The sequence below is a fragment of the Saimiri boliviensis genome, chromosome 3, assembly GCF_048565385.1.
Source record: "Saimiri boliviensis isolate mSaiBol1 chromosome 3, mSaiBol1.pri, whole genome shotgun sequence".
Classification (NCBI taxonomy): domain Eukaryota; kingdom Metazoa; phylum Chordata; class Mammalia; order Primates; family Cebidae; genus Saimiri; species Saimiri boliviensis.
The window spans coordinates 132,556,113-132,582,921 of NC_133451.1; the positions used below are offsets into that span (position 1 = coordinate 132,556,113).

The 26,809-nt window shown below is 37.3% G+C and overlaps 1 pseudogene; it reads left to right on the forward strand.

The window, feature by feature from the left end:
• Positions 1-5,316: 5,316 nt before the first annotated feature.
• Positions 5,317-6,477, forward strand: LOC101028934 (chromatin accessibility complex protein 1 pseudogene; annotated as a pseudogene).
• The last annotated feature ends 20,332 nt before the right edge of the window (positions 6,478-26,809 follow it).

The window sequence follows — 26,809 nt, forward strand, 5'->3', positions numbered from 1 at the left end:
CATCAGTGAAGGACATAAGTGTCTTCACCCTCTATGCACATCCATATTCTTGTCTCACATCTCCCTACCGCAAATGTTCAATTTCTCTTCTTTCCAGCCCTTGGAAGCTAACCAACCCATTAGTCATTGTCCATATGTTTCTGGATTTAGGCAATTTCTCACTTCATATAAAGTTGAAAAACATGGTATGCCATGTAATATAATTTATCAGTGTCTTTCATGAGCACTGCAGGGTGAGGTTTTGTGTAGCAGCCATCCACTTCCAGCTGGTGCTCATACAACATGCATAACCATTCCTAAACCAAGCCTGTCCATCCCCCAACGTCCCAAACTAACAGAGAATAGGGGACAACACAAGAGGCCACAATGTGTGTTAAAGGAGAGGTAGCAAGGCTGTAGGAAAAGGTACAATGGAAGTCTGAGCAGTTTGTGTCCTCTAGACATGCTAAGGCCAAGATCTGTATATTCTATTTCTATTTTACAATGGTGTATTGATGATCATGTCAAATTTAATGGTAAAATGGATCACACATGCCCATTTCTTCGGGATGGGAAGATCAGGTTGCAGTTATATGGTATCCTCTGAACAGAAGTTCAAGTATATACTCGGGCCCAGTGGCAAGTTAGATGCTACCTTTTTTTTTTTTTTTTTTTTTTTTTTTGAGACAGAGTCTCACTCTATTACCCAGGCTGGAGTGCAGTGGTGCAATCTAGGCTCACTGCAACCTCCACCTCCCAGGTTTAAGTGATTTTCCTGCCTCAGCCTCTGGAGTAGCTGGGATTACAGACACGTGCCGCCATGCCCAGCTAATTTTTGTATGTTTAGTAGAGACAGGGTTTCACTATGTTGGCCAAGCTAGTCTCAAAGTCCTGATCTTGGGATCCGCCCACCTCGGCCTCTCAAAGTGCTGGGATTACGTCCATAAGCCACCGTGGCTAGCCCCAGATGCTACTGAAAAAGAATTGAAATGAAATGAAAAAGAATTGCCAGCAGAGGGGGACAAGGTCTGACCTCAAGCACTGGGCATCTATCTTGTGACTTTCTTCATGGAGCTTGCCACAGGCTCTCCATTCGCATCTCTGCCTGCCCCAGCTGTTTCCAATACTATTGTGTTTACTGAACCTCAAGACTCAAGTCTCGGCTTGTCCTGCAGCCTGACCCTGCTGCTACACTTTATTTCTCTGGGTTCATCTATCTGCCCTACAGATTATTCCTAATAAATGTGTCAGAGCAGCATGCCCAAATGTGGTACATATTGCCTGCATAATCCAAAGAAACCTTCCAAGCATTGTGATGCATGGTATAAGGTACTAGCCTCAGATTATTGGGCACTTAAAAAACTTCACCTGTGAGGCAGATCTCTCACTTCTGAGGGATTTATCTTCCACAGCAATCACACATGTTTTCACTAATGCATCTGAGAAACTTGTTATTTTTTGCTCACCAGGTACAATTAGTGTGGGTTCTTCAATATATGTATTAATTGAATGTGCTTCAGAAACCATCACATCCAGAACAATCTTTGTACCTCTTTCAATAAAGTGGAATCAAGCTCTTACTATCAACCTGTGGACAGTCAGAGATGTTGGAGTGGGAAAGAATTGACTTTGTTTTGGGAAGCAACTGTCTCATATATAATCAGGTCTTTTTCTGTTTTCATTTTTCTCCCTCAGATAAGAGATTATTCCCTAAGAGAATTAAAATATTTGTTTCTGCTTGCACAGAAATTTGGGGGAATTTGAAGTTTAAACCTCTCAGCTTCATCTAAGTCTAAACAAATGTCCTTAATTTATGTGTCAGAATTTCATTCCTTGACCACCAATACCATTATCCTAGAGATGTGTAGTAGAGCATTTAATTGGCACTGAGAACTCTGTTTACTTAGAAAATTCAGGTTTCCCACAAGTTATAAATTTCCCTCTATTACAGGAGAAGAGGGGCTCATTCAAAACTTCAGGGACTCTTTCTACTTCTCCCGTGCATATCCCTAATTGCATGCTCACAGGTTTTAATTTCTCATACTCCCTGTGTTTGTTCTCTAGGACCAGAATAAGCAGCTGAATAGCTCCAATATCTAAAATCACTACTATTTTCATAACAACTAAGTGAAACCTGATTTCCCTCAAGTCCCTCTTCATCCTATGCCATAATCAGTGAAAATGAATGCTGGTAATCATGACGCCTTCATCTGCCAAAATGTTCCCATGTCTCATCCCCTCTTTTTGTAAGAAGTGTATCTCTAGCAACCTAATTCTTCTGAATCCTACTGCAATGTTCTGTTTTGTAGGACCACTTACAATTCCAATTGCTCTGTGTCTGGGTCCCCACAGAAAACAAAAACAGATGGCATATTCAAACAGGATGATCCAAGAATATTTTACTTACAATATATGTATAAGTGAGGGAAACCATAAAAGTCGGTGGAAGAATCCAAGGTTACTAGCAGCAGAGCTGTTGACATCCTTAGGCTGAGGAAGCAGTTCAGTCCCTGAATACAGGAGAGGGTCAGTTAGAGATGGTCACCTAGAAAGATACGGTGACCTTTGGTGAAAGTGTTCAGATCACCTGAGCTCACCCATCAGGAAGGAAGCCAGAGGGGGAAATATTCTGACCTCACTCTGCTTTCTCCTTTCTGCAGGCTCCTTGTTGGTGTAGGTCAACTGAAAGGCAGAGTGGAGAAAGCCTATTGAGGTAGTTTATACAGATAAGCCACCCGAGGCAAAAAGCAGGGTGGAGAAGAGGAGAGAATGAATTTGAAGAGGAGGTACAAATATGCCAGTACACATAGGCCATACTTTCTTAAGCTTAATCAAGATTCAGATGAATGTTAATAAGGGATGAACTGCTAGGCAGAGACACTGAGAGTTGAGTTGCATAAAAACATAAGAGGGAGATGACGTTGCTTTCACTGGCAATGATTAGTGGGCTGGTTGCTTGGTAGATGGTTTGTTTTAAGGCCAGAGAAGAGGAGAGTGTGCTCTCTGTCCACTTGGGTTCCAATCCACTGATTAACACTTCAGAGAGATAGGAAGATAATGGAGGAGTCCATTTGCTAGAATTTCTGTAAGAGAATGGCACAATTTGTGCCATTTTAGATACTTGCCACCCTCCTCCCCCACTGCTCTGCCCCAAATTAGCTTGGATCATGATATGACTATATTATGGGAAACATTAGGAAGTGACTAGATGTTCTCACATATGGCACTTGCATCAGGATATGGCAAAGGTTCTGCCATAAAAGAGTTTTGGAAGTGTCTGACATTGATGAGGGGAAGAGAACTGAAGAATCTTGGAGGAAACCTTTGGGAACATAAGTGAGAACACTTCAGAGACACACAGATGTATGAAAATGAATTTTGGAAGGCCTAATGTACTGTATTATGCAGAAGTTGTCAAGAGCCAGTAAATTTTTAAATATTATTTTTTAAATGACACATTTTGAAACCATAGACCATGAAGACCTGGGGTAATACAGTTTGTACGGTTGAGATCAGTTTTTAGAGAATTGGTTACCTTTCCTACTTGACCAGACTAGACATTTCTCTGACCTTCTGAATTCACTTTCTATGATGTAACTTTGTTGATGGAAATGAGGTAGCCCGAAAGGCCAGGAATCTGCCATTGTTTCCAACATAGACTGACAAAAAATATAAAAAAATTTACTCTCTAGTAATTTTTTTCTGGAATATGACAAAGACAATTTACTAAAAATTTTTAATAGAGCAATTATCTTTAAGGGTTTCCAAAATAGCCAAGCCAAACCAAACAATATTAAAGACAGAATAGTCTAAATTTAGAAATATTACATTTCTAACAATAATTGTTAACACAAGAAAAGAATAAGCAAATGTACAGTTATGCACCAGATAATGATTTCTCAGTCAACAATAGATCACATATAACATTGTGATTCCATAAAATTATGATGGATCTGAAAAATTTCTATAACCTAGTAAGGTTGTAACCATAATATTATAACATGATGCATTACTCATGTGTCTATGGTAATGCTAATATAAACAACCTACTATGCTACTTGTTTTATGAAAGTATAGCACATACAATTATGTATAGTTCATCATACTTAATAATGATAATATACAGCTATGTTACTGATTTATGTACTTACTATGCTGTACTTTTTATTATTTTAGCATTTACTCCTAATTTTTTTTTTAAGTTAACTGTAAGATAGTCTCAGGCAAGTCTTTCAAGAAATATTCCAGAAGAAGCCATTGTTGTCACAGGAGATGACAGTTCCGTGTATGTTATTGTCCCTGAAGACCTTCCAGCGGGAAAAGATGAAGAGACTGAAGAGAGCGATACTGATGATTCTCATTCTATTGTAGGCCTAGGTTAATGTGTGTGTTTGGGTCTTTGTTTTGTTAAACTTTTAACAATAAAAACAAGAAGAAGAAGACATTTAAAAAGCTAAAAAGTAAAAACAATTTTAAAAATAGAAGAAAGCTTATAGAAGAATATTTTTAAAAGAAAATATTTTTGAAAAGCTGTACAAGGCGTTTGTGTTTTAAGCCCAGTGTTTTTACAAAGTCAAAACATTTCAGCCGGGCACTGTGGCCCCACTGATCACGCCTGTAATCCCAGCACTTTGGGAGACCAAGGCAGTGGGATCACCAGGTCAAGAGATTGAGACCATCCTGGCCAACATGGTGAAACCCCGTCTCTCCTAAAAATACAAAAATTAGCTGGGTATGGTGGCACATGCCCGTGGTCCTAGCTTCTTGGAAGGCTGAGGCAGGATAATCGCTTGAACCCGGGAGGCGGAGGTTGCAGTGAGCCGAGATCGCACCATTGCACTCCAGCCTGGAGACAGAGTGAGACTCCATCTCACAAAATGGAAAAAAAAAAAAAAAAATCAAGATTAAAAGTTTACAAAGTAAAAAAGAAAGAATATATTAAGATGGATTTATTTATCATTGAAGAAAGAAGTTTTTCAGAAATTTAGTGAGCCTAAATCGACAGTGTTTATAAAGTCTATGATTACATGCAGTCATGTCCTAGACTTTAATATTCACTCACCCAGTGACTGTAAACTGACTGCCCCAGAGCACCCTCCACTCCTGCAAACTCCATTCATGGGAAGTGCTGCTATACATCACTTTTATCTTTTACATCATATTTTTACTGTGCCTTTTCTATGTTTAGATATGTTTAGATATACAAATACCATTGTGTTACAATTGCCTACAGTATTCAGTGTAGTAATAAGCTGTACAAGCCCGGCACCCACCGACTGGCCAGTCAGCCACTTCCCTGTACCACCACAGGCTGCCGCCCCACTGAGGGGTGGAAAGATGGCAGAGGTGGTCCTGGGCAAAGAAAGGCTTGGAAAGCAGCGACTCCTCTGGCTGCCCCTGTCCCATATCCGTGTCATCTTGAAGAGCTCCCTTGAGATGCCCAGCGTCAACCAGGAGGCACTGGTGCTCATGGCCAAGGAGGAACTCAGTTCAATACCTAGCACCCTATTCATAGAGACATCGTGGTGGGAAGCAAGAGAAAACACTGACTTACAGTGCCTTAGCAAGTACTGCAGAGGAATCAGAAACTTTTCAGTTTCTTGCAGATATATTGCAAAAGAAGATTTCAGCTAGTAAATACTTGAAAATGCTTAAAGAGGAAAAGAGCGAAGAAAATGAAAAGAATGACAATGATCATGAAAGTGACCATGCGAAGCTAAACCCTAAACCAAAAAAGTGCTTTAAAAACTCACCTGGCAAAGGAGGACTGCCCTGGACCCGCTCCACTGCCTCCAAGTAAACAGAACCCTGCATGCCTTCAATGTCTTCACTTCTTCACAGACTTCCAGTGCGTGGGATTCTTTCCAGGCCAAGACTGAGCTCCTCCTGCATCTAGGCCACAAGCAGCCAGAGGGAAAGTGACCCAGACAGCAGCCCCTCCTTGACAGGTCCGCTTTGCAGCTCAGGCACCAAGAAAGCAGCAGATACCTGTAGCCGTTGCCAGCTGATCTGCTGCAGCTCCAAACTGCAAGGACCATCATTTTCTTTTCCTATTTTTTATTTATTTATTTATTTATTTATTTATTTATTTATTTATTTATTTATTTTGAGACAGTCTTGCTCTGTCACTCAGGCTGGAGTGGCACGATCTGGGCTCACAGCAACCTCCACCTCCCTGGTTCAACCTATTCTCCTGCTTCAGCCTCCCGAGTAGCTGGGATTACAGGCACCGGCCATCTCACCTGTCTAAGTTTTGTATTTTTAGTAGAGATGGGGTGTCCCCATGTTGGCCAGGCAGGTCTCGAACTCCTGACCTCAGGTGATCCACCCTCCTCGGCCTCCTAACGTGTTGAGATTACAGGCATGAGCCACCATACCAGGCCATGAGGACAATTTTAACTTTTAAATTTGAAGAGCTTCTACATATCAGTTATATACATTCATAGACACATATATATATTTGAATCAGTTCTTACAAACAGCTTGATTCAGTTTTAGCTAAATAAATAGCTTATAAGTAGTATGTTACAGTTGAATTTTTGTTTTTTAAGGCAAGTTGACTATTTTTTCAAATATTATTTTCTACTATGAAGGAATATACTTTTAAGAATATGTACATCTTTTTACAGTAAAACGCTTTATAGAACTAGTGTTAGAGCCCTCAATGGCTCTATTCTTGCTTACTGCCTGCAAATTTTGTGAAATTTAAAAAATAATCATACTGACTCTCCCATCGAAAAATTCCAAGTCAAGGCCGGGCGCCGTGGCTCAAGCTTGTAATCCCAGCACTTTGGGAGGCCGAGGCAGGTGGATCACGAGGTCGAGAGATTGAGACCATCCTGGTCAACATGGTGAAACCCCGTCTCTACTAAAAATACAAAAAAATTAGCTGGGCATGGTGGCACGTGCCTGTAATCCCAGCTACTCAGGAGGCTGAGGCAGGAGAATTGCCTGAACCCAGGAGGCGGAGGTTGCGGTGAGCCGAGATCGAGCCATTGCACTCCAGCCTGGGTTAACAAGAGCGAAACACCATCTCAAAAAAAAAAAAAAAAAAAAAAAAAAAAAAAAGAAAAATTCTAAGTCAAATTATCAAATCAAATATGAAAGCAAGTCTTACCTCTTGTATAAGCATGTTGTTCTAAAACACACACACACACACACACACACACACACACACACACACATTTTGAAACTTTATATTGAAGATCTCTCTCTTACTGCCCTTTGCTTTAAATCCCTGGTACTTGTTTTTACTGTCTGTAAGAGAAAACTGGCCCTGCGCGGTGGCTCATGTCTGTAATCCCAACACCTTGGGAGTCCGAAATGGGTGGATAACTTGAGCTTGGGAGTTCGAGACCAGCCTGACCAACCTGCTGAAACACCATCTCAACTAAAAATACAAAAAAATAGCCAGGCATGGTGGCAGGAACATGTAATCCCAGCTACTTAGGAGGCTGCAGCAGGAGAATCACTTGAACCCAGAAGTCAGAGGTGGTAGTGAGCCAAGATCGCACCAATGCACTCCAGCCTGGGCAACAACAACAAAACTCCTTCTCAAAAAAACAAATAAAGAAAAACTATTATAAGCACCCTGCTTAGGGTAGATGTTTAGCTCCTTGCTCTCTCTTTTTCTTTTTTAAGAAAATGTTTATAATTTACATTCAGTAAAATCACCCTTTTTAGTGTCTAGTCTGTGAACTTTGATAAATGCATAGTTTTGTAACCAGTTGATAGGCAGGACAGATCCATCACCAAAAACATTCCTCTCTGTCCCCTTGTATCCAGTCTCCTCTGGCCCCTGGCAACCCCTGATGTTTTCCACTCCTCTTGTTTACTAACATATATTTTTAAATAAAATATTTTATGTTTCCTTTTCTAAAAATGATAATTTGGTTACTAAGTCTGTGAAGTTTTACGCAAACAGGAGAAATTGCAGCTCCAATTGTCTTAACAGTAACATAAATGTATTGACTGATACAACTAGAATTCCAGAGCTATAGAAGAATTTGGCTGATCCAGTTCACTGCAATCACTCTGATTTTTAAAAAATAAGTTTTAGTCTAAGGTTAAGATTAATTCCTCTTACGGTTGTAGAAACTGGTGTTTACACCACTTGTAGAGAAAGCACTCTGGCTACAGTATTCTAACTACACTTCCTGAAGTTTATCTAGCTGGCTTGCCTCGTTCACGTGGCCAGTATTAACCCAGTACTTAACAGCAGGGGAAAAGAAATACAGTATTATATGTGGGATCTACCACTACAGCTAGGCGTTGGTGAAATGTGTCAGCATTGTTTCAAAATGAGGAGGAATGAGAACTGGATGCTAAAGAGAAAAACGAGAATGTTCCTTAGAGTAGATAAATATGGGGGATGGGGATAATGCTAATTCTAATAAAGAAGAAATTCTATGACTCATACAGAAACACATTTTCTTTAGACTGAAACAACTTTAAATGGATTTGATTACTTATATATCTTTTGCTGTGAATATAGCTTTCATAAACTATTTATTTTTAAAATAGAGGTCTGATATTCAAGGTTGTATTACTAGGACATAACCCTCTCCTTTGTCCAGACTTTCATTGTAACTTTGCTATGCAGGTTGAATGTAGTATTCACTGCAAATTATATCTAAGTGATCAAATCCACTTGCAAGGCCTCTCAGTCTCATTTCAAAGGTGTTCCGTGCACATGATATAAACTCTGTGGACCCACACAGAATAGCGTCATTTGCTACCCCACATACAACCCAGAAGAATTTCAAGGTCATAAAAGTAGTTTGAGGTCCAAATAAATCCTAAACTATACTGAATGTCTTCTTTTTTTCCAGCAGTTTTATTACATCATAAATATTTCTGTATCTGTTAATGAGTTCCATAATAGAACTTTTATCCCACAAATATCACTGTTCAGCATCCTCCTTCTGGCAACAATAATTAGGTTTTGTGTGCAACTATGCTAAAATATATCATGGTTAGATAGCTATTTTTTAAAAAATCAGAATGAACAAAATTTATATGATCACAAAATGACCACAAAGTTTGTTTTGTTGTCCTGTTGTTTTCTGTTTGCCTATTTTTTTTTTCAGAACTTAAACAGCAGTGTACTGACTGGTGTGCTGGTAATAAAACTTTGCTGCACTTTATATCACGTAGGAGGAATGTGTTAAAGTTGCAACCAAGAGATATTTTTCAGATGGTAACATTAAAGCAAAAATTCTACTTAGAGTACATTGTACTGCATGCAAGGCTCAAAGCTACTTACAGAAATAAAGAAATCTGAAATTGAGTCTTACCAACCCCCCAAGGTTTTGAAAAATTAATCATAAATTTATATAATCTTACCAATCATTATTAATTTTAGAAAAATGGCCCTGTCTGACTATGCACACAAGTCTAATTCAGGTGCACTGTAAACACTGCTTTCCACTGGAATGCATTACAGAGCTTATTTTTACTGACAAGAAGACCTGGTCCCATTAGTGGTGAGATAATTTATAGATATAAATAATATTATGTTTTGATCCTGCTCTTAAAAAGAATTTTAAAGAATGAGAACTATTTCCTTCTCACACTCAACCCTTTTGAAATGTTTTGCTGGACTTTGAGTCCTAGAGGAAGAAGGATTACCTTTTTCTAGGGTCAGATATAATAAGCTTTGAATTAAATTTGTCATAAATGGAAGGGTGTGGTTCTGAAGTTAAGAGAATGTTAAGGCTAAAAGGGCTTCAACTTCTGAAAAAATGTCTTTGAGGTGAAGAGTAGAGATGGGCATTTTGTTTATTTTGGTTTTGACTTTTTATTTTTCCTTAAGAGTAGTGGGGAATGTGGTTCTTCACAAGACATGGAGAAATATGGACTTGAGAGCCACTGGAACTTACGACGGGGTGGCATGTGGATACTTGGAGAGATGGAGAATACTAACAACCATGGCGTTGTGAGGGTTCTGCTCGTGTTTCTCATGGAAGGACTGAGCTGCTCACGTCTGAATAATCATACAGCTCAGAAAATGAGCATCTTGTCAACAACTTGATGCACTACAGAATATAGTTCTTCGTCTCATATTCTAGGCATTACAAAGTTCTCTTGTTTGTCGTGTGACCCTAGGAAGGGGAATGATCTCTCAAAAATATGACCAAATTGAATTTCTCTCCATCCTGGGAATGTGAGGGCACAGAATCAGATTTAACTTCGTTTAGCAAAATAGGGGTACTGTGACTTTACTTACAATTGAGGGTGGAAATCGTATTCTCTATTTATTATACCTTTGATCAATATTACAATCCAACTGATATCAATAATTAAAAGTCCCCTTCATTTGGCATATTTCAAAATACTGAAATAATTTCCTTATTTAAATTCCAAATAGTGGAGAGGGAGAAAAAGAAAAATATTACTTATCTAAAATGCTTCTATACAAACACCAAAGCCTTCTTTAAGGTAGAAATTAATGAGAGGAAAAAAATGTTATTATAATACAATGAAAACAACACTGAACTCAAGCAAAGGCCACCTTTAGAATACCTGGCTTCTGTCTAGGTGTGGTGACTCATTCCTATAATCTCAGCAATTTGAGAAGCCCAGATGGGTGGATCACCTAAGGCCAGGAGTACAAGACCAGCCTGGCCAACATGGTGAAACCCCGTCTCTACTAAAAATACAAAAATTAGCTGAGCTGGAGGCAGGCGCCTATAATCCTAGCTACTTGGAGGCTGAGGCAGGAGAATCACTAGAATTCAACAGGCAAAGATTGTAGTGAGCTGAGATAGTGCCACTGCACTCCAGCCAGCCTGGACGACAGAGCCAGACTCCATCTCAAAAGAAGCAAACAAACAAACAAAAACATCTGGCTTTTAAGCAACCTCAAGAGTGAATGACAAAGCAAATAGATAGGGAGTTAATAAAAGGCCAGATAGATAGGAATAGTACTAAAATGTCCAACCTTCTCAAACAGCATTTTCTGCAAATGCAAACATTATTTAAAAAACAGTTATACTACCTATTTTCCAGTCATGATCCAGACAAGGCTCGAGGAGAAGCCCAGGATGAGCTGGAATAACATTTATGCAGCTCAGTTTCTCCACAGATTAGCAAGAGAATTTGGGTCTGAAGGAGCTACTCACATCACAGAGATGGGCATCCCATCTCTGGCCTTTTTTAAATGGTATTTTCCATTCACTATCTATTTATATTTGACTGTTAAGAGTTTAAGGTAGCTTTTAAAAGTCAGTATTTTTAAAAATCATTGTACAAGGAAGGAATCTAAGAAATAAGAACAGCAAATCTTGAAATTGTCTAAGGGAATGATGGACAAGATGATCTCCAATCTTTTATGTCTCATATTAGAGCCAAAGTTTCATTCTTCAGCTAAGTTCTGTGTTCACACAGGTGAGTATAATTGTATTACATATGAGAGTAATGATAATTTGCTCCATTTATTCTTCTAATATAGAAAGGAAAACATAATGGATGCTGAAAATTCTGGAATAATGATCTCTGCTTAATACCTACTATGTGCCAGCCACTGGATGTTTTAAAAATTCACTTCATTTTATCTTCATGGCAACCCTCCCTCTTAGGCATAACATTGTTTTATAGAGGAACAAACTGAGTCATGAAATTTTAAGCAATTCTGAACTAGCGGGTGATAGACGAGAATATAAAAGTAAATTGCGTCTAACTCCTAAAGCCATATGTGATCCACGGTTCTAGAATATAAATGCATAATTAAATCATGGTAATGGGAAAGAAGATGTGATCCTCAGTTCCTGACTTACATGTGCCATCTACCTCGCAGAACATCCCTCATACAGGCCTCTTCCTATTCTTTGATTCCTTGTTAAATTGTTCATCACGTATTCATTGAATTCCTTCTATTAGCAAGGCAAGGGACTATTGGAGATACAGTGTCAAGCAAGTCAGACTGTGGTCCCTGTTTTTAAGAAATTCTTATTTAATATTTTTTACATTATAACTACAGACACCAACAAGGAGTTAATTTATAAGCTAACAAAATAGATACCGACTATGATAAGAAACAAGAATAATTAAACAGATACATGATGACAAAAAAGGATAGGAGAATTTCTGTTTAAAGAATGGTTATCAGAGAAACCAGTTGGAAGCTGCTGTCTTTTCTAGGAACAGAAGGGGAAAAGAAACACATCTTTTAATACACTTACTTTCAACACAAAACACACTCCAAGTAAACTCATAAACGTTCCAAAATAACTCCAGTATGATCCATACAGCAAAATATTACCACATAGCTGGAGAATTCCTTTAAAACTCCTTACTGGAAAATAAAATGTCAGTGTACACTCACTTATAAGTAGTGCAGCAAAGAATATAGCATAGATTTAATCCAATTTATATATGAAATTCTCTAGATCACTAAGAGCGGGAGATTGATTAAAAGTGATATTATTATTTGTTGTTATTGTTTTTATAATGAGGTTTAGAACTTAAAACATTTAAGGATGACCTGTAACTTTCTGGAGCACGTTGTAGAGAACTCTGAAGCCGTGTGTGAGCTCAGCAGGAACAGTGCCAGGGTATGTGCCATGCACCTAATAAGGGACAGCAGTGGGAGTGGGGCAAGCCTGGTAATGCCATTTTTTCTCTAAGACATAAACGTTGCTCAGAAAGATGACAGGAATTGGAGATTATTAACCAAGTATCTTAAGCGAAACTCTCCTAGAAGCAGAACCTGAGCCAAAGATTCAAATGCAAATAACTTATAATGTAAGCCTGGGAGAAACTAGTTAAGGAGTGACAGAAGCCAGCTAGGGAAGCAGAGTGACCCAGGAAGGATGGTACTTTAGGGGAGATCCCAGATTCAACCTGATCCCTGTGGAGCATAAGATGAAACTTCGCTGCTTAAAACAATCAGACCTACTGGGGACCAGGATGGTCCTCTGAAAGTCCCAAGGTCGAAAATGGGAGGATATGGAGACTCTTAGACTCTTAGTGAAGGAAACGAAGGTATGGATGAAACTACAAACTGGAAATTGGAAATGGACAGATTCTTCTGTGCCCCCCTTGTCTTTAACTACATGCATAGCTGGAATAGATATTATGTGTAAATGAGAAACAGGTATGCTTTTCACAAGGGGTGTAAACTAAGCCTACCTTTGATCCAGTTTCAATTGTCCCCAGTAAACAGGAACTTTGGAATTGCCTGAGCTCTCCCTAGCAGAAAACACTAAGCAATATAGAAACCCAGAAGGGCAATGAGATATTACTCTTTTGTTTAAAGAAATGGGAGAAGTGAGAATTTCTATTCCCACTAATTCCCTTTTTATTGGTCCTGTCTAGCTAGTATATTAGGTAGACAGTTCCTGAAAGTTAACAGTAGAAAAGTTAGAATTCCATATACTGAACCCTTTGATTAATTCAGTATACCTGATATTCAAAGGCTATGTAGGAACTGCAACGGGAAAGGGAAACTCATATGCTCCCACGTTTCTGGCCAAAACCTTATTTTCCAATCTGAGTTTTGAAGTCCAGCCAGAATAGTTTGCATTCTCCTCAAATGGAGTATACACTTTCAGTTTTGCTACAGGAATATTTTAACTTACCAGCACAATACAATAGTGTAAAGAAGGCACAGAAAACCTTCATAAATAAGTTAAACTTCTAAACAAAAGATATTATAATTGCTTCCTCAGATGGGAAATCTCAGGAGAAACTAAGGGCTAAACAAATAGTCTGGCTGATGAATTCAGATTTACCCTGGTCTGTGGAGTTTCTGGGGGTTTCTAAAACCACAAGAAATCAGTTATTATTTCTCACAGGTCCTGTCCAGAAACAAGAAGCTCAGTGATCAGCAGGACTATCTGGGTTTTAGCAAAATCAATCTTATCTAGAAATCCTATTGGCTCCTAATCACAAAGTCACCAGAAAGACATCTAAATTGGAACTGGCCTCTGAGCAGAAGCAACAATTAAAAGAGTTACAGAAAGTGGTGTCACAAGTGGCTCTACTTAGCTCCGAAGACCTAAATGCTCAAATTACATTAGAAATATCTGGCCGGGAGCGATGGCTTATGCTTCTAATCCCAGCACTTTGGGAGGCCGAGGTGGGTGGATCACAAGGTCAAGAGATCGAGACCATCCTGGTCAACATGGTGAAACCCCATCTCTACTAAAAATACAAAAATTAGCTGGGCACTGTGGCATGCACTTGTGGTCCCAGCTGCTTGGGAGGCTGAGGCAGGAGAATTGCTTGAACCCAGGAGGCGGAGGTTGCAGTGAGCCAAGATCGCTCCAGTGCACTCCAGCCTGGGTAACAAGAGCAAAACTCCATCTCAAAAAAAAGAAAAAAAAAAAAAGGCAGTATCTGTTACCAGAATATACACAAACTGGGCACTTTAGCAAATTTGGTTAAAGCTGTGCAACAAAGGCCTCTCAGGTTCTGGATCTGCGAGCAGCCTAAGACAGCTGTTAATTCTAGTCTCCTTGAAAGATACTTGTTGGCTTGTCATTGGATATTAATCAAAATGTCACCTGTTATCTGACACCACAAATGGGGTCAGATAAATCTAAGGCCAGAAATACCAGCTAGGACTTAGCTGGTGTCACAGAAGTATTCTAACAGAGAAGGAGCTGTACTGCAAAGTCTACTCTTAAAATGGAAGTGGTATATTAAGAACAGCAAGAAGACAAGGAATGGGTGAGAGAGTTCGATGGGGTGTATCGTGTACATGAATAGATTGCCTCACTGCACACAGACCTGATGACCTCAGAGGAACTCCTTGCTTACAATGTTGTGTAGGAAGAACCGTACACTCTCCCAACTGAGGAAAAGTGGGCTTTCTGGCCACTACTTGGGAGTTCTCAACCTTAGAGCGTATTGCTATTTGGGAAGCAGCCACAATATGCCCAGTGGGTGGTATAACTTTGATGAAAGAAAGGAAGGGCAAGTTCACACAGGGAAAATTGCTGAGAGCTGTTAATTAAAAGTGGAAGAGGAATTAAGCTCAGACCCTCTAAAGACTGTTTGCATATTTATAGACTTGAGCTGTAGCCAAAGGACTTGCTATATGATCAGGCAAATGAGCTGTAGACAACTGCAAGATAAAAAAAAAAAAATACTGCGTATAGAGCATTCAGATATGGAATTCTCTACAGGAATGTAGAGAAAGAATTAAATTGGTTCATATAGATGTCCACCAAGAAAATAATGTTTTCAGATAAGAAAGGGATTGGAAGAAAAGGGTAGATGCCTGGTTAGCTCATGAGTTCATAAATAAATGGTAATGCATGTGTTCAGGACATGTACTCATGGCCTGAGAGATGTCATGTGTCTCTCCTCTAAGACCTGATGAATAGGCTAATGAGATAAAAGCTTCCCACTGTCAATAGGAATGGAATCAGTACCTGCAAAGTTGATTACACTGAACTTCCACCAATAGCCCCAAGAGTATTAACAGGTTTAACTGGGATTGGCACTGATTTCACTTTAGGCTTTTCTTATACTATGTTAAAAACAACCTTAGGGAAAACAACTAAACTTTTGGAATAGCAAATTTTCTACCATTTCAGGCCACCTGGATATATTTCTTTTGAAAAATGGGAAAAAAAAACAATAGTATATGGACATACAACATTTTAAAATTTTCATTGGAATAAGCAATTTGAATATTTAGTATTCAATGTAGGCAATAGGGACACCTTGAATAAATGGCTTGGATGTTCAAATGATTTGGTCCTCACACTGTCTATGAAAGGAAGTAAGGCAAGGACTCTACTGGAGAGATTTCTAAGATCAAGAGGTGGGAGTGTGTGAATGATGAAGAATTAGGGCTAGCTATGAATGAACTACCATTACCAGATGGAAGCAACAATGCTGTCTTCCTTTATCTGTCATATTCTGCAAGATCTGCTGACAGATAGGGTAAATGGGGAAATTAACAAGGCTGCTACTATGTCCAGCCCTATAGGTGAATAGCACATTTGAATCAGAAAGTCTACCAGGAGGCACAATAAATGAAAACAAGGGGGAAATAATAGCAAGTGGAATAGGAACTCATAAGTGATTCACAATCTCAGAAAGAAATGTAATTGCAATACTTCCACAAGAGTAACTAAAAACAAGAGAATAATATCTTACCAAATGCTCTCATGTCTGGTACTGACAAATGGCTGATTTTATGGGCAATGAGGGGAGACCCTGAACTTACTTTCTCTAGAGAAGCAGAATCGAATGCTTGTTGACACATGAACTCTGCCTAACAACTCCACTAGTATAATATGGGGAAAAGATTATCCCAACTACTCAAAATACCTGTAGTCTACTCCAACTATTATTCAGCTTATTTTGTTTAGACTATAAGAGCATGAATAATTGAATAATTGCTCTAATGAAACTCCATATCTCTCAACAATGATGAGAAAGAACTGATACCATCACCCAGGAAAGACCTTTGAATTATGATGGAATTTGATATAAAGTTTAGTTCTAGAAGAAGTGATTGAGGGCTAGGGTAAGTTATGGTGAAATGTTACAGATTGTTCACCCTTACTGTTCTCTAATGGTCGAATACCACGAATAAAAAAGGACAATGTCATTGCCATGATGCAGTTAGTTAGGATTGAAGAGATAAACAATATAACACACTATGACCCTTGACATCAGGATCTGTAAAAATCTGTACTATAATATATGGGACATGTTTATGTCCACAGACCAGAAAGAATCCACAATTTACTGAACAAAAGCCTTTAAACACCACCCCAGTTGCTCTGAGTGTATGCGTTATATAAAAAGCATGGTTTTTGTTAGGAATGAATGGAGACAGACACTGTCATTCCACTGATGGCTAGTGTGCCAAATATCCCTTTTATTTATCTGCCACAGCTCTATGAGTAATACAGTATGTTCAGGTCTATAGGTAGGATTAAATACTTAATGATGACCTCCAGGATGAGGAAAAAAAAGTTGAGAGGCAAATGCAAAAGCCCAAATGTTATAAAAATTGTTATAACAGGTTTGCTAGAAAAATAATCGTAAGTTCACCTTTAAAACATTCAAAATGCCCTAATCAACATGTGCTTTTTAAAAAGTTTAAATAAGTCCTGATGCTGAAGTTAAAAGAATGATTAAAAAAAACAATCAAAGAATCTTGAAAGGATATGGTTACAGTTAGCATGCTTTATAGAGAAAATTCCTCCTACACACTAAATCGCTCAAATTCTGGTTGTTAAGGGGATTAGGAGCTTTATTATTTAATATAAAATAGTCCATAAAATTAAACAAGAAAAATTATAAAAATTTCCTGATAAGTATACATCGAAGAGACTTTGACGACAAATGAGGTCAGAAGGTGGACTGGCAAGGAAAAGGTTGTAGCAAGCCCAGAAGATTACAGCCCTTTATGGTGAATGTGCAGGAGAAAAACAGATATCAAATCTCCTCGTAAACACGCTAGTGGAAAACTTCCTGGCAAACACATTAGCAGCAAGTGTCCTTAGCTTTAGAATGTTTTTAGGAGGATATACCTAGTCTGTCTAAAATTAATAGTGATAAACAAACAGGAAGTATATGAATTTCATGGCTCCCTGGAAAATATAATGTAAGCCATCAAGTATTATAATATAAAAAGGAAATGTTTAATGACAAAATTAAACTTCCTCCTGGTAAATTATAGGATTATATATTTCATTTAGAGGTCTGATATGTAAAAGTGAGTCAACTGCACATCTTAATGAATCAAAAAAGGAATACTCTTGGCAGTCCTGAAACTCTGTTTCTGCGTGCTATTGACATCATGGATTATTATGATTACTAAAGATAGACACTGGGTAATTTTCAAAGTGAAGAGATTAAGAGGATTGTGCGAGTTTCAGAAAGAGAGGGTAGGTGAAACAATGGTGAGGTTATAATTTAAAAGGCAATAACTAAACATTTTCCCCAAACTAAGAAAGACAAAATCCTTCAGATTTAAAAATCTACAGAGTGTTGACATGGACTGATTAAAATAAAGATATTGAAACAAAGTTTAGCCTATCATGTGAAAAGATTTTCCTAAAAGCTACTGTGAGAAAAGGCAGGTTCCCTACACAAAAACAAGACCTAGATTGATATCGGACATTTCATGAAACAAGAAGGAAAATAACTTTAAATTTAAAATACTGTGCTCAGTTAAACAGTTATTTAAGAGAGAGACATAGACATTTCCAGATGTGCATGAACTCATAAAGTTCACCACAGCACATAGTGACCTGCTACACAAAACAACTTCTAAGCTGGAGAAATAAGTCAAGAGAAAGAAATAAAAGGCATCCAACTTGGAAAGGAAGTAGTTAAATTGTCCCTGCTTATAAATGACGTCTCTAATATAGAAAACCCTAAAGACTCCACCAAAAACTGTTAAAACTAACAAACAAATTTACCTAAATGGCAGGATACAAAATCTACATACAAGTATCAGTAGTATTTCTATAACACTAACAACCAATGATCTAAAAAAGTAATCAAGAAAATAACCTCATTAATTCTAGCTACCAAAAAATAAAACTAAATTACTTAGAAATATATTCAACCAAGGAGGTGAAAGACTTGTATATTGAAAACTGGAAAACACTGATGAAAGAAATTGAAGAAGGCACAAATAAATGAAACAAATATCCTGCATTCATGAATTAGATTAATTAATATTGTTAAAATGACCATATTACTCAAAGCTATTTACAGGTTCAATACAATCCTTATCAAAATTCCAAAGACATTTTTCACAGAAATAGAAAAGATAATTTAAATGGAACTACAAAAGACCCTGAATAACTGAAGCAATCTTGAGCAAAAAGAACAAAGCTGGAGGCATCTGGCTACCTGACTTCAAAATGCACCACAAAGCTATCAATCAAAACAGTATGATACTATATAAAAACAGACTCACAGACAAATGGGAAACAATCGATTTCAGAAATAAATCCCCACATTATGGTAAGTCAACTTTTTACAACAATGCCAAGATTATATTATAGAGAAAGGACAGTCTCTTCAATAAATGGTTTTGGGAAAACTGGGTATCCACATGCAGAAGAATGAAATTCAACCCTTATTTCACATCGTGTACAAAATAAAATAAAATAAACCCTGGAAATTCATTAAAAACTTAAAGAACTGAAACTGTAAAACTTCTAGAAGAAAACGTTGGAGAAAAGCTCTAGAACAGTGAATTTGGAAATAATTTTGTAGATGTGACCTCCAAAATACAAGAAACGAAAGTGAAAATAGATAAATGGAATTATACCACATTAAAAATCTCTGCGCAGCAAAAGAAATCATCAACCGCGTTAGGAAAAGTTAGTAGCAAGCCTATAATAGATTATTTCCCTTTATGATGAATGTGCAAGAGAAAAAGGAGATCAAATCAGATCAAAGGAGACATCTGCAGAAATAGAAAACATATTTACAATATATGTAATAAAGGATTACGATAAAAAATATATAAGAAACTCAATAGCAAGAGAAAATCCCAATTTAAAAATGGGCACAGGGTCTGAATAGACATTTCTTGAAAGAAAATATACAAATGGCCAAAGGTATGCAAAAAATGCTCAACATCACGAATCAGAAAAATACAAATTAAAACTTCAATCAGGTATCATCTCATGTCTGTTAGGATGGCCATTATCACAAAGATGAAACATAACAAGTGCTGGTGAAGATGTGGAAGAAAGAGAACATTTGTTCACTATTGGTGGGAATATGAATTAGTACAGTCATTATGCATAATGACTGGTTATAATGTGTCATGGCAAAGTCCTTTTGCTGTTATATTTTCTTCAGAATCTCTTAGGCTCATGTATTTGAATGTCTGTATCTCTTGTTTGACCTGAAAAGGTTTTGGCCGGGCATGGTGGCTCACACCTGTAATCCCAGCACTTTGGGAGGCTGAGGCAGGCAGATCACCTGAGGTTAGGAGTTTGAGACCAGACTGGTCAACATGGTGAAAACCTGTCTCTACTGAAAATACAAAACTTAGCCAGGTGTGGTGGTGCATGCCTGCAGTCTCAGCTACTAGGGAGGCTTAGGCAGGAGAATCACTTGAACCCAGGAGACAGAGGTTGGAGTGAGCTGATGTTGTGCCACTGCACTCCAGACTAGATGACAGAGCAAGACTCTAACCTCCCCCCAAAAAAAGAAAGAAAAAAAAATTTCATCTATTATTTCATTAAATACGTTTTCTAAACTTTTTGTTCTCTCTGCACCTTCTGGGACATCAGTAATTTGAATAGTTGGTCACATTTTGGTGTCCTATATGTCACAGAGGCTTTGCTTATTGTCTTTGTATTTTATTTTTTCTTTATTTTTGTTTGTCTGGGTTACTTCAAACTGTCTTGAAGTTCTGATTTTCTTTCTTCTCCTTGATCTAATCTATTGTTGAAACATTCAAATATGTTTTATATTTCATTTCAAAAATTCTTCAGTTCCAGAATTTCTCTTTGATAATTTTTTCATTTCTATCCTGAATTGTTTTCCTGATTGGTTTGTGGGCTTTTTTTCTCTTCCAGAATTCTATTATATCTCACTGAACTTCTTTAGTATCAAAACTTTGAACTGATTTTCCAGGATTTCTTGAATTTCTTTTTGATTGAGATCCGATGCCAAGAAATTTTTGTGTTTCTTTAAAGATGTCATGTTCCCTTGCTTTTTCATATTTCCTGTGTCCTTGCATTGATCTCTACACATCTAGTATAAATGTTGCTTCTTCCAATTTTTTGAGTATACTTTTACATATTCAAAATTTTTAAAAAAGTATATTCGAAATATACAAAAAATATACAAATGTATATTCAAAATCTTCAGGGACTTTTTCTTGAAGATGTTTCTATGGTGTTGGTTGAGGAGGGAACTTGGATAGTGTCATCTCTGTATGATTTCTTTGACTATAAACAGCGTCAGTTGTATCTGTGATCTTTTGTGGGGGCTGGGAGACTGTCTTTAGTCCCCAGTGGTGGCAGTGGTAGATGGAAGGTGCCTGTTCTTGGGCCCTGGGATGGTATGTGCTGGAACCAGTGTTAGCATGTCCAAGCAGGCTAACTCTTAGACCTTCCTGTGGCTTGCACAGGTACTGGGGACAGTAGCAGTGGCCACGTCAAAGGAAACCACCAACACAGTGAAGAGACAAATTACAGAATGGGAAAAATATTTACAAATACTGTATCTGATAAGTGGTTAATGTTCAAAATATGTAAGAAACATAATAACAAGAAAACAAACAACCCAAGTTTAAAAATGGGCACAAGACCTGAACAGATATTTCTCCAAAGACATAGAAATGGCCAAATATATGCAAATACCACTGGCTATGGTATGCAGGGGCCAGGGTGCTGGTGGAAAGCTCCTAGCAGCAGCTGCAATGTGACAATGGGAAGCGTGGCTTTGCTTTCTTTAGGATTAATGGTAGGTAGGCAGTTGGAGAGGGTGGGACACAGGCTTCACTCGCACTTTAGCTCACAGTAGTCTGCAGCCCTGGCAGTTGCAGCAGTGAAATTGGTCTTCAGGATGCATGAAAATACAAGGTCACCCCGCTTTTTAGAGGACTGAGATTGCTGTCTGTGGCTTCCACCTCAGCCTTGGTTGCACAGCAGGATACAGTCCACTGTGGTCTGGGCTTTTAAAATAGTGCCATACTATTGCTGTTTAGGATTTGGGGTTTGTGGGATCCAACATGAGCTCCGGCTCTGGAGCAATGCCTTCAGGCAGTTTCTGGGAAGCTATGTTAGACTCATGGCCCACAATTGTCCAATGTCAAGCAGCTTTCCGGTGGCTAGGATTATAGGAGTCCAAGGCAAGCTGAGAATGTGGACCTCTGGGAGTCTCTCACTCACCCTTTCTCTGCACTTGGGAGCTGCCAGTCAGTCCTGGACTATAAAGCTGTCTGGCTTCCCTCTCCTTCCTCGATTTGGTGTTTCCTGCCACCTCTCTGTTGAATTCCATTGTTCTTTCTTAGATGATCCATTTGAAGCGTGATTATCTACTCACCGTTTTGGTTCTTCTTAGTGGAGGAGGCAAGTAGAAAATACCTCTAATCAGCAATCCTGAAGCCCCTTCCAGGTCCTTTTTTCTTAATTAAAAAAAGAATTACTGATGTGTGTATCCTTTAATAGAGGGATTCTACTTGTAATTACTAAACAAGATCACTCAGGCATAAATACTGGGAGATATACATAAAGCTGTTTGTTGAAGCTTTGTTTAAAATAATAAAAAAGGTTTGAACAAGATAAAGATTCTTAAATAAAATGATACACGCATAAGACAGAATGGAGTACATATTTATGTAAATAGTTGTAAGAACACTTTGTGAGTAATATTTATAGTTTATCATTTTGTAAATTTAAAAACACTAATATTTGTATTTTTTCTTTCAAATATTTTAACTTTTTAAAATTATAAGCAAACTAATAATCATGAATGACTCTAGGTATGATTGCCGAGAACAAAGATAAATGATTGTAGGTGATCACAGCCTCAGATAAACCTAAGACAATATATTCACTTTCTATTACTTATTTTAAAAAAGTAAAATTTAAATTAAATGTAACAAAAAGTCAAAGTGATTTGATTATAGTGTTGAAATGTGGGTAATTCTTATATTGAGCATTTTTCTTATTCCACTCTCACCTCTTTCTATCTCTTTCTCTTTTCTCTCCTTCATACACACAGGCACATACACAGAATGTTTAAAATTATAATAAAAAGGTAGGTCAATCTTCAAAAGAAAGGAGTTTGCATAAGTAGAGAAATAATGTGGGAACATTATTACATAGCAGGAAAAACGTGAATTTAAGTCCCAAAACCCATGTATAGTGACTGCTTGAAATAGACAAGGTTAAATATCTATTTCACAGTTTGATATCTGACTTGAACAGTTCTCTGGAGGGTTCTGATTAAGTACAGGCAAGGCAAAGGCAGGGATGGAATCCATAAAGCTTTGTAAATGTGAAGCTTTGTACTAATGTAGGCATTCTAGAGGTTACAGAGGAAAACATTTAGATAGGTGAGAACTAGAGAAGAACTGAGCCACCAAAGTGGAAAAAAGAGTCTGGATTTAGGCTGCAGTCAAAGGCGGCAACTCATGAATATTTGCCCCAAGATAGGACATTCTAGCAAGACAGGATATTCTGCATGTCCCCAAGCCTCCTGGAGAACAGCAGTAACGTGGCCTTTGTAGAAGGACCTTCGTGGGCCTCAAGATGCATGAAAATACAAGACCACCTCTTTTCGTGGAGGACTGGGATTGCTGCCCGTGGCTCCCACCTCAGCCTTGGTTGAGGCTTAGACCTTAGCCTGAATTTTGTATAAATCTAAGAGAACTATATTAGGTGAGTAAGAAGGCAAAAGGATATGTTGCCTTCCGAAACCATTTGGCACTTGGCAAACAGGAGTTGTTCTTGACGTATGAAATGAAGGGGGCTGTGGGGGAGGTTGTAGGTCGCTTTATGAGGTGGGGAAGAATGAGCCTGGGATATACACAAGAATGAGAGTGTTTTAAAACGAATAAACACACAAATAAATAAATGGAACAATCTGTTGAGACTACGTTTTTTTTTTTTTTTTTTCTCTGTGGGCCATCTGGTTCATATCAATTAGCACACTCTTATTTTATTTGATCTTTAACTAGGCATTCTCTCAAAGAGCTCCTAATGTAACCTTAATGTGAAACTGTTCCATATAGACATTAAATAGATACCCTGCAGGACTTCAAAAAGGGCAAAAATGTAGTATGTCTTAGTTGCAAATAGAACACCAATCAATGATGTTGTACTACGTGTATATATATAAATATAATACACAAATATAATATATACACATATATACACACACGCACATATGTGTTCGTCTATACCACTCTAATCTAACTTGTTATTTTGCAGGTAGAATACACATCGAAGCAGGCAAATAAATGTGTTCTATCTATATCTTAAAAATATGCTCACTTAGTCCTAAAATTTAAGAGGTTAACATACTTTAGGTCAAATTTCAATGTCATTTTCTATAGCACAGGTAAAATGATCTGTCTTGGTTATTTTTTTTAATACTCTTTACCTAAAGTAATTAAATTACACCTAACAAGTGTGTGTGTGTGTGTGTGTGTGTGTGTGTGTGTGTGTTTCTGAGATAGGGTCTTTCTCCACCTCCCAGGCTAAAAGGATCTTCCTGCCTCAGCCTCCTGAGTAACTGGGACCACAGGTGTGGACCACCACACTCAGCTAATTTTTGAAATTATTGTAGAGATGGGGGTCTCCTTATGTTGCCCAGGCTGGTCTCAAACTCCTACACTCAAGCATCCTCCAGCCTCTTAAAGTGTAGCAAATATGTTTTTAAGGAACTCCTAAATTAATATTTCTCCCATATCTTTTGAGGCTTATCTCAGTTTTGATTAATTGTCTAATCCAGGACATTGCAAACCTTCCCTTTCCCTTTGATTAAAAGGAAAGTTTCCGTTTCACTAAAAGTCAAGTTTTCCTTTGATTAAAAAAATATATATATATATGACTTCAAGAGCAAAAACCCTAATTATTCCAGTAATAGGACAAAGTTTTGCAGTATTTTCAAACTACTCATTATTTTACTAATTCCTGGTGTTATACCTTCTTCCCACGTCTCCTCTATCAAAATGTATCTGTAGTTGAAACTTCCTAGTTTAACAGTTTAATTTTACTTTCCCGTCTATTCAGCATTATACTTGTACAGTGTTTAACAAACGTTTCTTCAATAAATAGATAAATATTGGGGCTATAACATAAAATATATTGCCTTAAGGAGAATTAAACATGATTCTATAAGTTAGAAGTTAACCTCATTCATTTTAAGTATGAGTTAGAATGTAACACATTATCATTTATACTAAACGGTGTTAATTGGGTAGTTTGATTAATTGGGAATACCATTAGTTTTAGTAGTTAGATTATCAAACTTCAAAGAACTAGCATACAATAAAATATATTAACACCTCCAATTCTGTTTAATATAACAAAATATTCCCACTCTGTTTTAGAAAAAAATTAGAACCATGGAGTTTTTAGGATAATTAGTATGAGGATTAATTATTTTTTATTAGTTTCATACATGCATGAATTAATAAGAGATTAAGCTCCATTTTTACTGCATGTTTAACATATCCAGAAGATTTTTCTTCTTTTTCTTGTTTCTTTCAAAAGTTCAGAAGTATTTTTCATTTATTTTTATTTTTCTAAGATGTAAAATATGACGCTAAAATATGTGGATTTCTGAATTCCTAGAATTATTATATTGAATTACCCACATTGCATTACTAACGTTTAATTGCAGACTTTAATTAAATATTTCTATGGCTCCTTTACTCAACCAAGAATATTTTATTATGCATTTTCTAGTTCTTTCTACCTCACCCATACTTAAGTTATTTTATATTCTAAATTGATATCAATGATTATGCATGCTAAAATACCTTATCAGTAGAATAGGCACCTGCTACCAAAATGTCAGTGTGTTTTATATCATAACACTCATTATTTTATTTTAATAAATAATTTTTTTTAAAAAAAGGAATGTCATTAGTAGCAGATTTGGTGCTAGAAACTATAGTAAGAAGTAAAACTAGATAATAACCATAATTTATTGCACATTTATGCACTAGAAACTGTATTGTACACTTTACATATGATAATACATTAAATTCTCACAATCATGTGATGAGGTAGTCATCATTACATATATTTTATAAGTGTGGAAACTGAGGCTCACAAATCTTATATAATTTGCCAAGGTATATACAACTAGTGAGACTCCAGCCTAGGCTGTTTTCAAGTCTCACATAGTGTAATCAATGATTTTTATATTATGTAAATAATATATTATTAATAATTGTTTATATTATTCCCTTTTTAAAAATAGGGAAACTGAAGATAAGAAATATTATTTGACAAAGTGTGCAAGGAGGTTTAAATGGCAAATCCAAAACTGTAGCTCGAGTACTATCACTTCCAATCCAAAGGTCTTTCTACTGCCTTCTCCTGTCTCCTTACATGTTTATGTGTAATATTGGATTTTGGCTTATTTACATCCGTAGTTTATTTTGCAATGGTGCATGTTTCACAAGTATTTCTTAGAAAATTTCACATAAGTATTTGGATATTTAAATTAATTCGTCTAAAAATTTGAAAGCTTCTAAGATGCCAGTGGACAGAGTGGAGTCTGGTGATTTTTGAAAGAAAGAGCTGTTGAGCCTGCAAATGAATGTACCAGAAAACTGCAGCTGTGTTTAGAAAGAGGTTTTATAATAGTCCAAGGCAGAATTTATTAGCTATTCGCTCTTAATGAGTTCCATATAATATTCTCTCAGTTAATAAGTTAAAGAGCATCTTTGTAGCTGACAAGCCCGCAGATTTTAACTTAGACTTATGAAAAATGCTGGAGATTGTTTACTAAAGCAAGCAGATATGCTGTCATTGTAAATGTAGAGATGCATGTTCTAAGAAACATGCATTTCCAGGAGCTGTAAGATGTGAGGCTGTAGTCTTCAAAGAGAAGCAGGTAAGTATTTCCTATTGTTAAATGCCATTTTCCTTCTGCCACATTTCCAACTCTAACACTTAAAACAACATCTCAGGGGAACATACAATAAACTGAGCTGAGCTTTTCAAAGGCTAAAATCTTTTGCTTTTTTATCTTGTTTACCATTTAACAAAAAGGGGTTTCTTTTATGTGTCATCAATGGGATAGGGTGAGGCAATGCTAATTGACTAATAAAATCTCTATTCAGTGAGGTAATTGCTAAGGACCTGTAGTTTGATTGCAAGTCTTGCTAAACCATGGGGGTTTCTACCCTCCTTTT